Source organism: Typopeltis vanoorti, chromosome 2, assembly GCF_054136105.1.
Source record: "Typopeltis vanoorti isolate ZY-2024b chromosome 2, IOZ_Tvanoo_1.0, whole genome shotgun sequence".
In the NCBI taxonomy this organism is placed as follows: Eukaryota; Metazoa; Arthropoda; class Arachnida; order Uropygi; family Thelyphonidae; genus Typopeltis; species Typopeltis vanoorti.
In genome coordinates this window covers 65,052,531-65,062,694 of record NC_143550.1, presented here as the reverse complement: position 1 = coordinate 65,062,694, position 10,164 = coordinate 65,052,531, and the positions used below count along the sequence as shown (strand labels likewise).

At 34.2% G+C, this 10,164-nt stretch overlaps 1 non-coding gene across 1 annotated transcript; it reads left to right on the top strand.

Moving 5' to 3' along the window:
- Positions 1–9,677: 9,677 nt before the first annotated feature.
- Positions 9,678–9,749, top strand: TRNAD-GUC (transfer RNA aspartic acid (anticodon GUC)). Its single transcript has one exon. It is a non-coding gene; the product is annotated as a tRNA-Asp (tRNA).
- Positions 9,750–10,164: the final 415 nt, after the last annotated feature.

Here is a 10,164-nt window from a genome sequence, read left to right as displayed (position 1 = left end):
CCTATGAATCCTGAACCCACGAAATTTTGTAAACCTATCATTCATTAATTGTGGATTAAAGATTACATAATCCGAAATCATATTCTAGAAAGCAAACAAGTGCATTCTCATGTCCCCCGATAAGCAGAGTTGTTATGTCACACCGGACGATAAAATTCATCTATCACCATGTCATGAAAAATGCTAATCCTAAAGAAGTCCTATTTCAAACTGAGTTTGTTTATTAATATTCTTAAGTTTGAGCTCAGGAAAAGACGTCTTTAATTGAGAGACAACATTTCGAGACACCCTTCGATGCTGAGTTCCATAATAGCGATACGGAAGAAATACGATTTGATTTGTTTTTTAACAAATCAAATCGTATTCCATTTTATTTATTTCGCTTTTTTTCAGTTACATCTAAGTGGGAAATATTTAATGTGTGAAGTGCCTTCAACAAGATCATTTCATTGTGTAGAAAAATGAAAAAAAAAAAAAAATTCTACGTTAATAAAAACAAGCAAACGACTAGAGTTATATTCTCACACATCTTTTCCTTAGTCCGACAGAATGTTTGAATCTTGCTGATATTTGCAAGGTATTTTGTTAGTGAAAATACGGAGTACAAAAATCCTCACAGGTCAAATGCAAAGATAATTCAACGGCAACTCTCCCTAATCTTAAGGAGAGTTGACACAATCGATCGATCTTCTTATTGCCCATTTTTTTCAGCTACTATAAACTCATTACTTAAATTGTTAATAAATCAAAACCACGAAGTTAAATATAAAAGTTTGTTACTGGTATCGCATTCTGCGGCCCTTCTCTATCAAGTGACCCTTACTCTTCCAGCTCTGCAATCCTCTGTGACATCCGTCGATTTAAGATTTAGGTTCTAACCTGCAGAAACGGTGTTTTTTATGGTAGGACAGATTTGGGATGTGTACAGAATAAATTAACTATTTCAACAGAGCAATATGTGCAGTGACAAAGCCTGCTTAACTTTATACGATCATTAACTTTTTATAATTATCTTAGACTGTAAATTATTCTTTGATTTTGAAAACATTATCGTTCCCTAAAATGCCAAGATAATGCGAGTATTTATTGTATTGAAGAAATCAGAATTCATGATACGACAACCACTCCACAGTTGGAACGTGGAGTACTATATAATTCAGTTGAAAAAAATATGCCATTTGGTTTTTTCCTTCTCATCTTTTTTATTTCTTTCTTTTTTTTTTTTTTTTTTGTGGTAAATAATCATGTTCGCAATAAATTGAAATTATATAAAAAGCTTCAAAAATATTTTATTTAGAGTGGTATGTATATAAAGAGAAATAAAATAAATAAAGCTATCACATGCATTCCAAGTTAGACTGTTGAGTGGTGTACATTTATTTATTTATTTTTAAAATTGCATTTTTTTATGCGGTGCGGATCTGTTATCAAAAAAAAAAAAATGTAATGAACCGTGAAACTCAGCACACACACATACATGCTTGCTTGCTGCTAAATGACAAATCTCGTATATCATTATAAGGAAAAAATTGACTATTATATTGTGTGCCTTCATAAAAAATATTTTGTAAAAAGCATTAAAATGTTTTAATGTTGTTTTTTTTCAGGTAATGATGATAAAGTTTTTTGTTTGTATTTTTTACACTCCACGCGACCAACCTGCAGTGCGGTTATGTAATGTTCAAATGATGGAGGCGTCCAACAGGAAAGAAACAAGAAAAAACTAATTGATATATAATTTCTTTTTTTTTCATTTAATAGGGATCATCAAGGGGTACCACTAGGTGTCTTTATCACTAATGCAACAGAACCAGCAGTTGAGGTTATTGAAAAACTTGTCTACTCAAAAGACATAACTTGGTGTGTGGCTAAATACGAAGGTCTTCTTGGTTTCATTTATTGACAAGCCTAAGGCTCGTCATAGAAAATGAAACCACCATAAAAAGAAAACTATTCGATTTTTTTTATTAGATTCGAAGAGACACAAAACAGAGACTGTAATTTTAAATCATAGCAATTTATAGTGAATATAAACAAAATATTAAAAACCCTGCATAATTTCTTCTTCGTATTTTGCATTTTCCGAGTGAAAAGCAGACGACTTCCGTTTGTTAGGTTTTTGTTCATTTTTCTGTGATGACGTAGCACGAAAAGTGAAACGAATAAATAGCAGACTATAAAAAAAAAAAAATTCGGAAACAGGTCAGTTTTTATCATGTCTTCAAAACTGCTATATTATTCTAAATATTTTAAAATCTTTCTTTCATTTAATCATGTGTATTACTCATGATAACAAATAAGTTGTGTCCAGGTCTGTGGAAGTAGGGGATAAAAATGAGAGGGATTTTAAAAGTGTCTGCTGTGAAATAAGTGTTACTGGAGAGAGAGAGAGAGATATTTAGTTGGGGTATGTTACAGACCTGGGAATAATGAACGAGATGAGAAAGAAATGTATAGGCAAATTAGTTTAGCTAGTGATAAAAAGTGTTATAATAATGGGGATTTCAATTTTCCAAATATGAATTGTAAAGAAGAAGTAAAGAAATTGTAAAGAATAGCTTATGGGAGAAGGAAAAGAGAATTTCTTGAGTTCTTAAGGGATCACTAACTCGTACAGTTGGTGATGAAAGGAACTCGTGGGATAAAATGTACTGGATTTGGTCATAACTTCGGATAACGTAATTGTCAACAACATATCGACATTGCCACCAGTTGGTGACACTGATCATGTAGTCCTGACCTGGGAGGTGCTTTCCCACCTCCCGGGTCAGGACTACATGATCAGTGTCACTTTTACTTTTCACTTTTACTCTGAATGTAGAAGGATACATGTGGAAGTATAGGGTAGGAGATTATAGAATACTCAGAAAACAGTGTGAAGTTCTATAAGAAAAGAAATGTGAAGAAAAAGAGATTAATATGGTGGGTCATACTTAAGACGTATTTGATGATGATGATGATATAATAATAATAATAATAATAATAATAATAATAATAATAATAATAATAATAACGGACTGTGTGCCTAAATCAAAGAGGATTAACAAATGTGAGCAGTTACATGAAATCTATAAAGTGCAGGCAAGAAGAGTGACTAGTTTAATAAGAAATGCAAAATTAGATTATGAGAGGAGATTAGCGAAACAGGCTAAGAAAAATCCCAGGGAGTTTTTTTGTTATGCAGCTAGTAAGAGAAAGAATGATTATGGGAAGATAACTCTGCTGGATAGAGATGGCACAAGAGTGACCAAGGAAGAAGTTATTGTGGAGTTGTTCAGTGAGCATTTTGCTAAGATTTTTAGTACTGATGGTAATGATACTATTCTAAGGAAACAGGAAGTTAAGGAATCGATACTTTAATCTAGTTCCTTGAAGGTGAATGAAGTTAAAGTCCATGATTGTTTAAGTCATCTTGATGTGAATAAGACTATTCGACTATTCGAATGGAATTTCATCACGTGTTATGAAAAAATGCTCTAAGGAACTGACACTTCCGTTGACTCGGTTGTTTAATGAGAGTCTAGTGAGAATCCCCCCCCCCCCCCAATGAGTGGAAAGAGGGCAAGATTGTTCCATTGTATAAAGGTGTAAGCAAAACGGATGTTTCAAATTGCAGACCAGTTTGCATTTCTGGAGTGGTTGTTAAGATCTTGGAGAGATTGGTTAGTAATAGAAAACAAGATTGGGTGGACAAGGAAAAAATTCTTTATAGGGGTCAGCATGGGTTTGTTAAAGGGATGTCTTGTTTTACAAATTTATTTACATTTTATAATAAGATTACTACAATTCTGCATAAAGGTGATTCTTATACAGTGATATTTCGGGATTTTGCAAAAGCATTTGACAGGCTACCACATAATAAACGTGTATAAGTTACGACAAATGGGATTGGAAAATCAGTTGGTTGATTGGATAGCAAACTGGCTTTCTAATTTTTTACTGGTGCTTCAGAGCGATTTGAATAAAATGGCTATGTGAGCTAGCAAGTGGGGGATATCAATTTAGCAACAGTAAATGGAAGGTTTTACACTTTGGATCTCAAAGAAGTAAAGCTGTGTATCATATTGGAGACTTTGTATTACAGGAGGTGGAGGAAGCGAGGGATCTTGGTCGATAAAGAATTGAAGTTCAAAGGACATATTGCGAAAGCGATAAAAAAGCAGAAAGAAATGCTAATATACTGGGAAGAACATTGACAAGTAGAGATAAGGATGCGGTCGTTCCGCTGTACAAGGCTTTGATTAGACCACATTTGACTACGATTTGGTCATCTGCATTCCTAGGTGAGAAGCAAACTCTGGAAAAAACGTTCAGAGGCGGATAACAAAAGCAATATCGGGATTGTGGAATACAGACTGTGAAGACAGGTTGAGAAAATGTAAATTACGGACTCTATTAAATAGTTGGAGGGGAAGGGAATTAAATAGATACCCAGGATATTTTTCAAAGGGTTGACGGAGGGAAGGGGATAGAGACGAGAAGTCATTCTTGGAAGTTGTATAAAGGTGTGGTGCATAAGACTGAATTTAGACTGAAGGTTGAGTCGAATTTATTGCCAAATGAGGTAATGAGTGCACAAATATTGAATCAATTTAAGACAAGGTACGATAAATATTATCACTGTTAGAATGCATCTTACTATTGCCTCCCTCGATGAGTCTTAGTTCCAGAATGTGTTTGAATAATAATAATAATAATAATAATAATAATAATAATAATAATAATAATAATAATAATAATAATAATGTTATATCCATTTATTTATACCAGCACACATGTAGCTGTACTTCCCGAGAAAGCTCTTTTTTATAGACTTAATATTCCCGCTGTCATTATTTTTTTTTCCCCTAATTAAATTCCTTCACACACGCACACAGTTTCAGGGTAAAATCGATAATATCAGTGGGGAATACTGCCTCCCTTTTACGCGTGGTGCTTTTTTTTTTTTTTTTTTTTTTTGTAATAGCACCTAGGGGGGACTGAACACCAGCGTAGATGCTACCGATCTCAGATCTTATCTCAGATCAACTGATATTATCGGTTTTTTGTACACCCGTAAGACATGCGTTTTTTCTGCATTTTAAAACATTGAAGAAGACTTTTGTTTGCATTGTGAAAAAAAGTAACGAGATTTGAAGAAAAAGTTTTTTTTTTTTTTAACTTTCAAAAAAAAAAAAAAATGCCGCTTTGTCAACTCAAGAAATTCCGAAATTCCGATTTTTAATTTCAAATGCCCAAAGTCCTGTTTGGGCCTTGCATGACGTTCTAATTTTTATTTTATTTTTTTATTTACTTTGGTTCCCGAAATCTTGCAGCCTCTCGGTTTCAGCCGAAACACTTGCATGCACTTTGGTCTTAGAACCATAAACAGGATTATCGAGTTTCAGAGAAATTCGAAACTTGGACAACGAAAAGAGACGCGGTAACGTCATCTTTCAACTCGAGGATCACAAGGACATTGGACACGTGGGGCTCATTGTACGAACAGGCTACGAAAGCAAACTTCTACAGTGAAATGTAGTCAAGACAAACCGCTGCACATTGAACGGAAGAAATATGATCAGCCCTCAACAGCTAGGAACAATAAAGTGCCGGGAAACACAAAGGTCGGCGTTGTCCCCCTTAAAAAGGGTCCACGAGTTCTCCCTTCTCTCTTAATACAGCCGCCTCGCTATAGATAACCAAGAACTTTAGTTTTCAGCGTATTCAGAAGGGATTTAGCGAAATATAAATAGTTTTTTGGAATTGCACAAGCATTTTGTTATTTATTCTCTTCACGAGATTATAATCTTACGTTTACAGAAAATTTCGTGATTTTACAATGTTTAGAACTGAAGAATTCCCGTCTATATAAAAGAGAACAATGAGGGGTGGAGAAAGAGAAAAATGAACATTTTGGACATTTATGAGGTCATTTGTCTCTTCCTCAAAGCGTTTTAAGGGGAAAAAATTTTCAATTTTTTTTAGTAAGTTAAACATATTTTAAATATTTAAAAAAACTAATTACTTTTCATCGCTTTTTAAGAAATATTAAGAAATAGTGAATGCAATTTGTATTATATGAATGAAATCCACTTCTTAATCCCCCCCATGATTCCAGAATATGGTTGTTTGGATTTTTATTGGACACGGAAAAAAAAAAAAAAGAAAACTTCATATTTACACTAATCAATCTGGTGATGAGTTCTTTTTTATAGTTTTCAGTATATGTGTGTGTGTGTGTGTGTGTGTTATTCGTTTTAAAAATTATATCTAAAGTCCTTGAAGTAGAATAGCACTTGAAAACATGGATGACACCCCTGTAGGTCTGGAAGTCAATGACGAGATAGCCGAAAGAACGAGCTTTAATTTTTGTTGTGATTTACTGACAATTCTCATTCGGGTGAAAACACACAGATATTGATTTAGAAATGTCAATGATTATGAGCATTTATGCATCTGGTTGTTTTCTGAGGTATCCTTCAAACATCAGCGTTTGAAGCTGCTGCCCAGTCATTGGAGACGATGTGGTTTGTTTGATCAGATCTGGATTTCGATTCTTCCGGTTGTAATACGAGAAGAATATTATTAAACCCTTCATCTAAAGATGAGCTAGCCCGTCTCCTATGCAGGTGGAAACGTTTTATATCTTGCTAAACCTGTAACTCAGTCAAAGAACACTCATAGTTTATAATAGTAATAAATTCGCCTGTTAGTCTTTACTACTTTCACGGAATCTAAACCAGCCAACAACAAAAAAGACTTTACTTGCAACATATTCTGTTTTGTACACAACTTACTGATGTTGTGGCGTCAAGTCGATTATATTTTCCCAATTACAAGAGACAGACAGTTTATAGCTACCGAAAGCGATGCCTGCAAGGAAAACAGTAAGTTTTTTTTTTTTTTTTTTTTACTCTTGAACTTGGACATTCCTTGGTATTAAATCTTTTCGGACAACGGAAGTTTCCAAGCTACAAGTAAATATAGACCAGTGTCAACTTTGAACTTTGTATCATTTTCAACGCCCAGTATTTGACTAGTCATTTCAGTGTGTGTGTGTGTGTGTGTGTGTGTGTGTGTGCGCGCGTGCGTGCACACACACACACATACAAAGGGGCAGAGCCATTTCATCGTTTCGTTTTCTTTTCGTTTCGTCTTTTAATTTGACTTCTAAGCATTTTTTCGATGCTCCAATTCGTTGAATCCGCACAACATAATTTTGTCCACTGAACAAACATGATAGCGAACTGACACGTGCGAATATTGAAAGCAGATCATTCGATCTCCTCACATACGTTCAGAGTTGTCTGCGCAGATAAATACGAGAAAAAACAACAATAATAATAATACACTAGAAAAAAATCAGCGTATGATAACCTTCAGATTACAAGTATAACAATATTGCAGATTTTTCTACACATTATACCAAGAAAAAAAATTGCCATAAATCATTTATTCCATTGTATGGAATAGCAACACATTTATATGCAAAAGTTTTAAGATGATATACAATAAATATACCGAACAGCACAGACAGAATCGGTTTTCTATATAAGAAGGGTACCCTGATCTGAAAGAAGCGACACTTGGTAGTTTAAAATATAAATAAATTAATATTCTGACCCTTTTATTTCTAACGGGAGAAGGCAGGGCTCTTTTAGCTCTAAGTTTTGGAAGACCAGAAAATATATAAAAAAAGGAAAAACTGCACACAACATTTCCTGAAATATAGTTCTTGACTTTGTGAAGCGACCAGGAGCTGAGAGGAATCGATGTGATGCACGTGGGGCGATTTTTAAAATCAGTATTGTTTACATGGCCAGGTTGGATATCATTTCCAATCTCAGACTATCTGGCTGAAGACATGGATGTTTGCAAAGGTCTTTTGAAGGAGAATCCATCACCCTGCTTATTGGAGACCTCAAGGTTGCTTACAAAAGTTCCGTTTGGCCACTTCAGCAAAATTTCCGGATTAACCTTCAGTTCGGCCACTGAACTAAAGGACGAAGATTTACCACATTTTGCGGATGAGATTTATATAAAAGAAAATTGACTCTTAACCTTTGACATTTGTTTCGAATAATGTTTTTAAATTAAATCGCTCGCCGACGCATTAATTAATTCTCCGATTATTAAATTAATTATAAAATAAACCAAAAATATAATATAAACAAATATTTTGTCATTTTGTTTAGCAATATTTATGGGGTGTTAAAAGTTAATATTAGCAAAAAATTGTATGTGTTGAGCAAGTCTATGTTTTCAGCAGTCAGTGTTTAAAGACGGTGGCAAATGTCAACTCAAGAGATGGTTGTCATGGTGCCATTTTGGGGTTTGGCAAAATGCATACATGACACTCAATTAGTGGAAGAGACAAAGACAGTGACCGGACTAAGTTTTAGTACTCGTAGTTCGTGGGAAAGTGGATGATGTCATAAAAACGGAAGGGAGGAATTGTGGTGTTGTGTGATACCTCATAACGTTATTGTAAATCTACGCACAAATAGCATGGGGGGAGCCGATGCCATTAATCGATTTCTTCTTACTGAACAGTAACACACTAACGGTGACTATAAATTGAAAGCAGTAAAACATTTATGACTTGTGGTGGTCATCAGTGGCCAGTTTTGTCCATGTGAAGTCATATAATGTTTTCTATTCAGCATCAGAGGAAACGGAAATTCACTTGAAAGCAAGCAGCTTCACAGTTTCCAAATTCTTGAAACTACTGGGAGGAAAGAAGTCACCCTTGCTTCAAGTACTTGCTATGGTCTAATTTCAAATAGAGATATTATTTGTTTGTGGAAGGGACACACACACGCACGCACGCACGCACGCACGCACACACACACACACACACACACACACACACACACACACACACACACACACACACACACACACACACACACACACCAGAACATTGTTGGCGTTCTGTTGTGTTCCGTCCACAAACTTTTTTTTTCCCCCAAAATGAAGCGCTGGTTCTAAGGATAAACTGAAAAGATACGATTGCTCGATTTTTTTTTTTTTTTCAGCCTGTAGGCTGAAAAACAAAACAAAAAAAAATTAGCAACATACGTTGCTAATTTTTTTTGTTTGTTTATTTTAATGATACGTTAAGTTGAAATAAATGGACATTTTAAAATATATTCAGGAACCTGATTTGAATATAGGTTTAAAAAATATATACTTTTTTTACGACATTGTGCAACACCGCAAAGTGAGAAGGACAACAAAGACGTCCGTTAAAAGAAACAAAAAAGCAAAGAAGAAGAAGATGATGATGATATTCTCGTGTTCATTGCAGTTCATCATCCAATCCATCAATCAGTTACTCAATTAGTTCATCCTTGGTTTATTCGAACTTCCAAAGTAAAGATCAAAGTTTATGAATAACCACACGTGCAGCCTTGAACAGAATCTTATTCAGGTTACAAAAACTATAAAGTTATAATTATAATTATGCACTTCACCATTCAATAATATCCCACGAAAATCTGGAATCCAGTATACAGGAGTAAGAACCTTCTAAATACCGGAATTAGTTTAATTTATGGAGCCCGAAACAGAGAGAAATTAGAACACATTTTAAACATAGGATCAATCTTATTTTATTCATTTATTTTCCTGCATTGTTTTCAACCGCTAATAGTTCTTAGGCCTAATAAAATATTTTTATTCTTTCTTATAGTTCCTCGGTAGTATAGTGGTGAGTATCCCCGCCTGTCACGCGGGAGACCGGGGTTCGATTCCCCGCCGGGGAGATTTTATATTTTGCTATTTTCATTTCCAATATTAATTATTCCTAAACCTTTAGTTTGTATACGAATACCCTATTCAGGAGGGACAATTTTTTTAGTAATTTAGAAAGCGATATTGAGAATGGTTTGAATTCATAAAATACAAAATTTGTAACAATTTTCGAAATGCTTCCATTTTAAATTATGTAATGAATTTTTCATCTTAAATAAAAAATTATTATTATTTTCTTCAGTTAGTGGACACAGTATTTTAGCAAATACGTTTTTGAATTTGGAAACATATTCTCAACACGTTGCTATAATTAAATTCAGGTCACTTTACTGTAGCCTGTAATTTATTGTAGTTTTTATGTGCTGTTTGAATGTTGTAAGAAATATTGTTCAGTCACTGCATTTTGTAATAAACTGAATGTTGAGT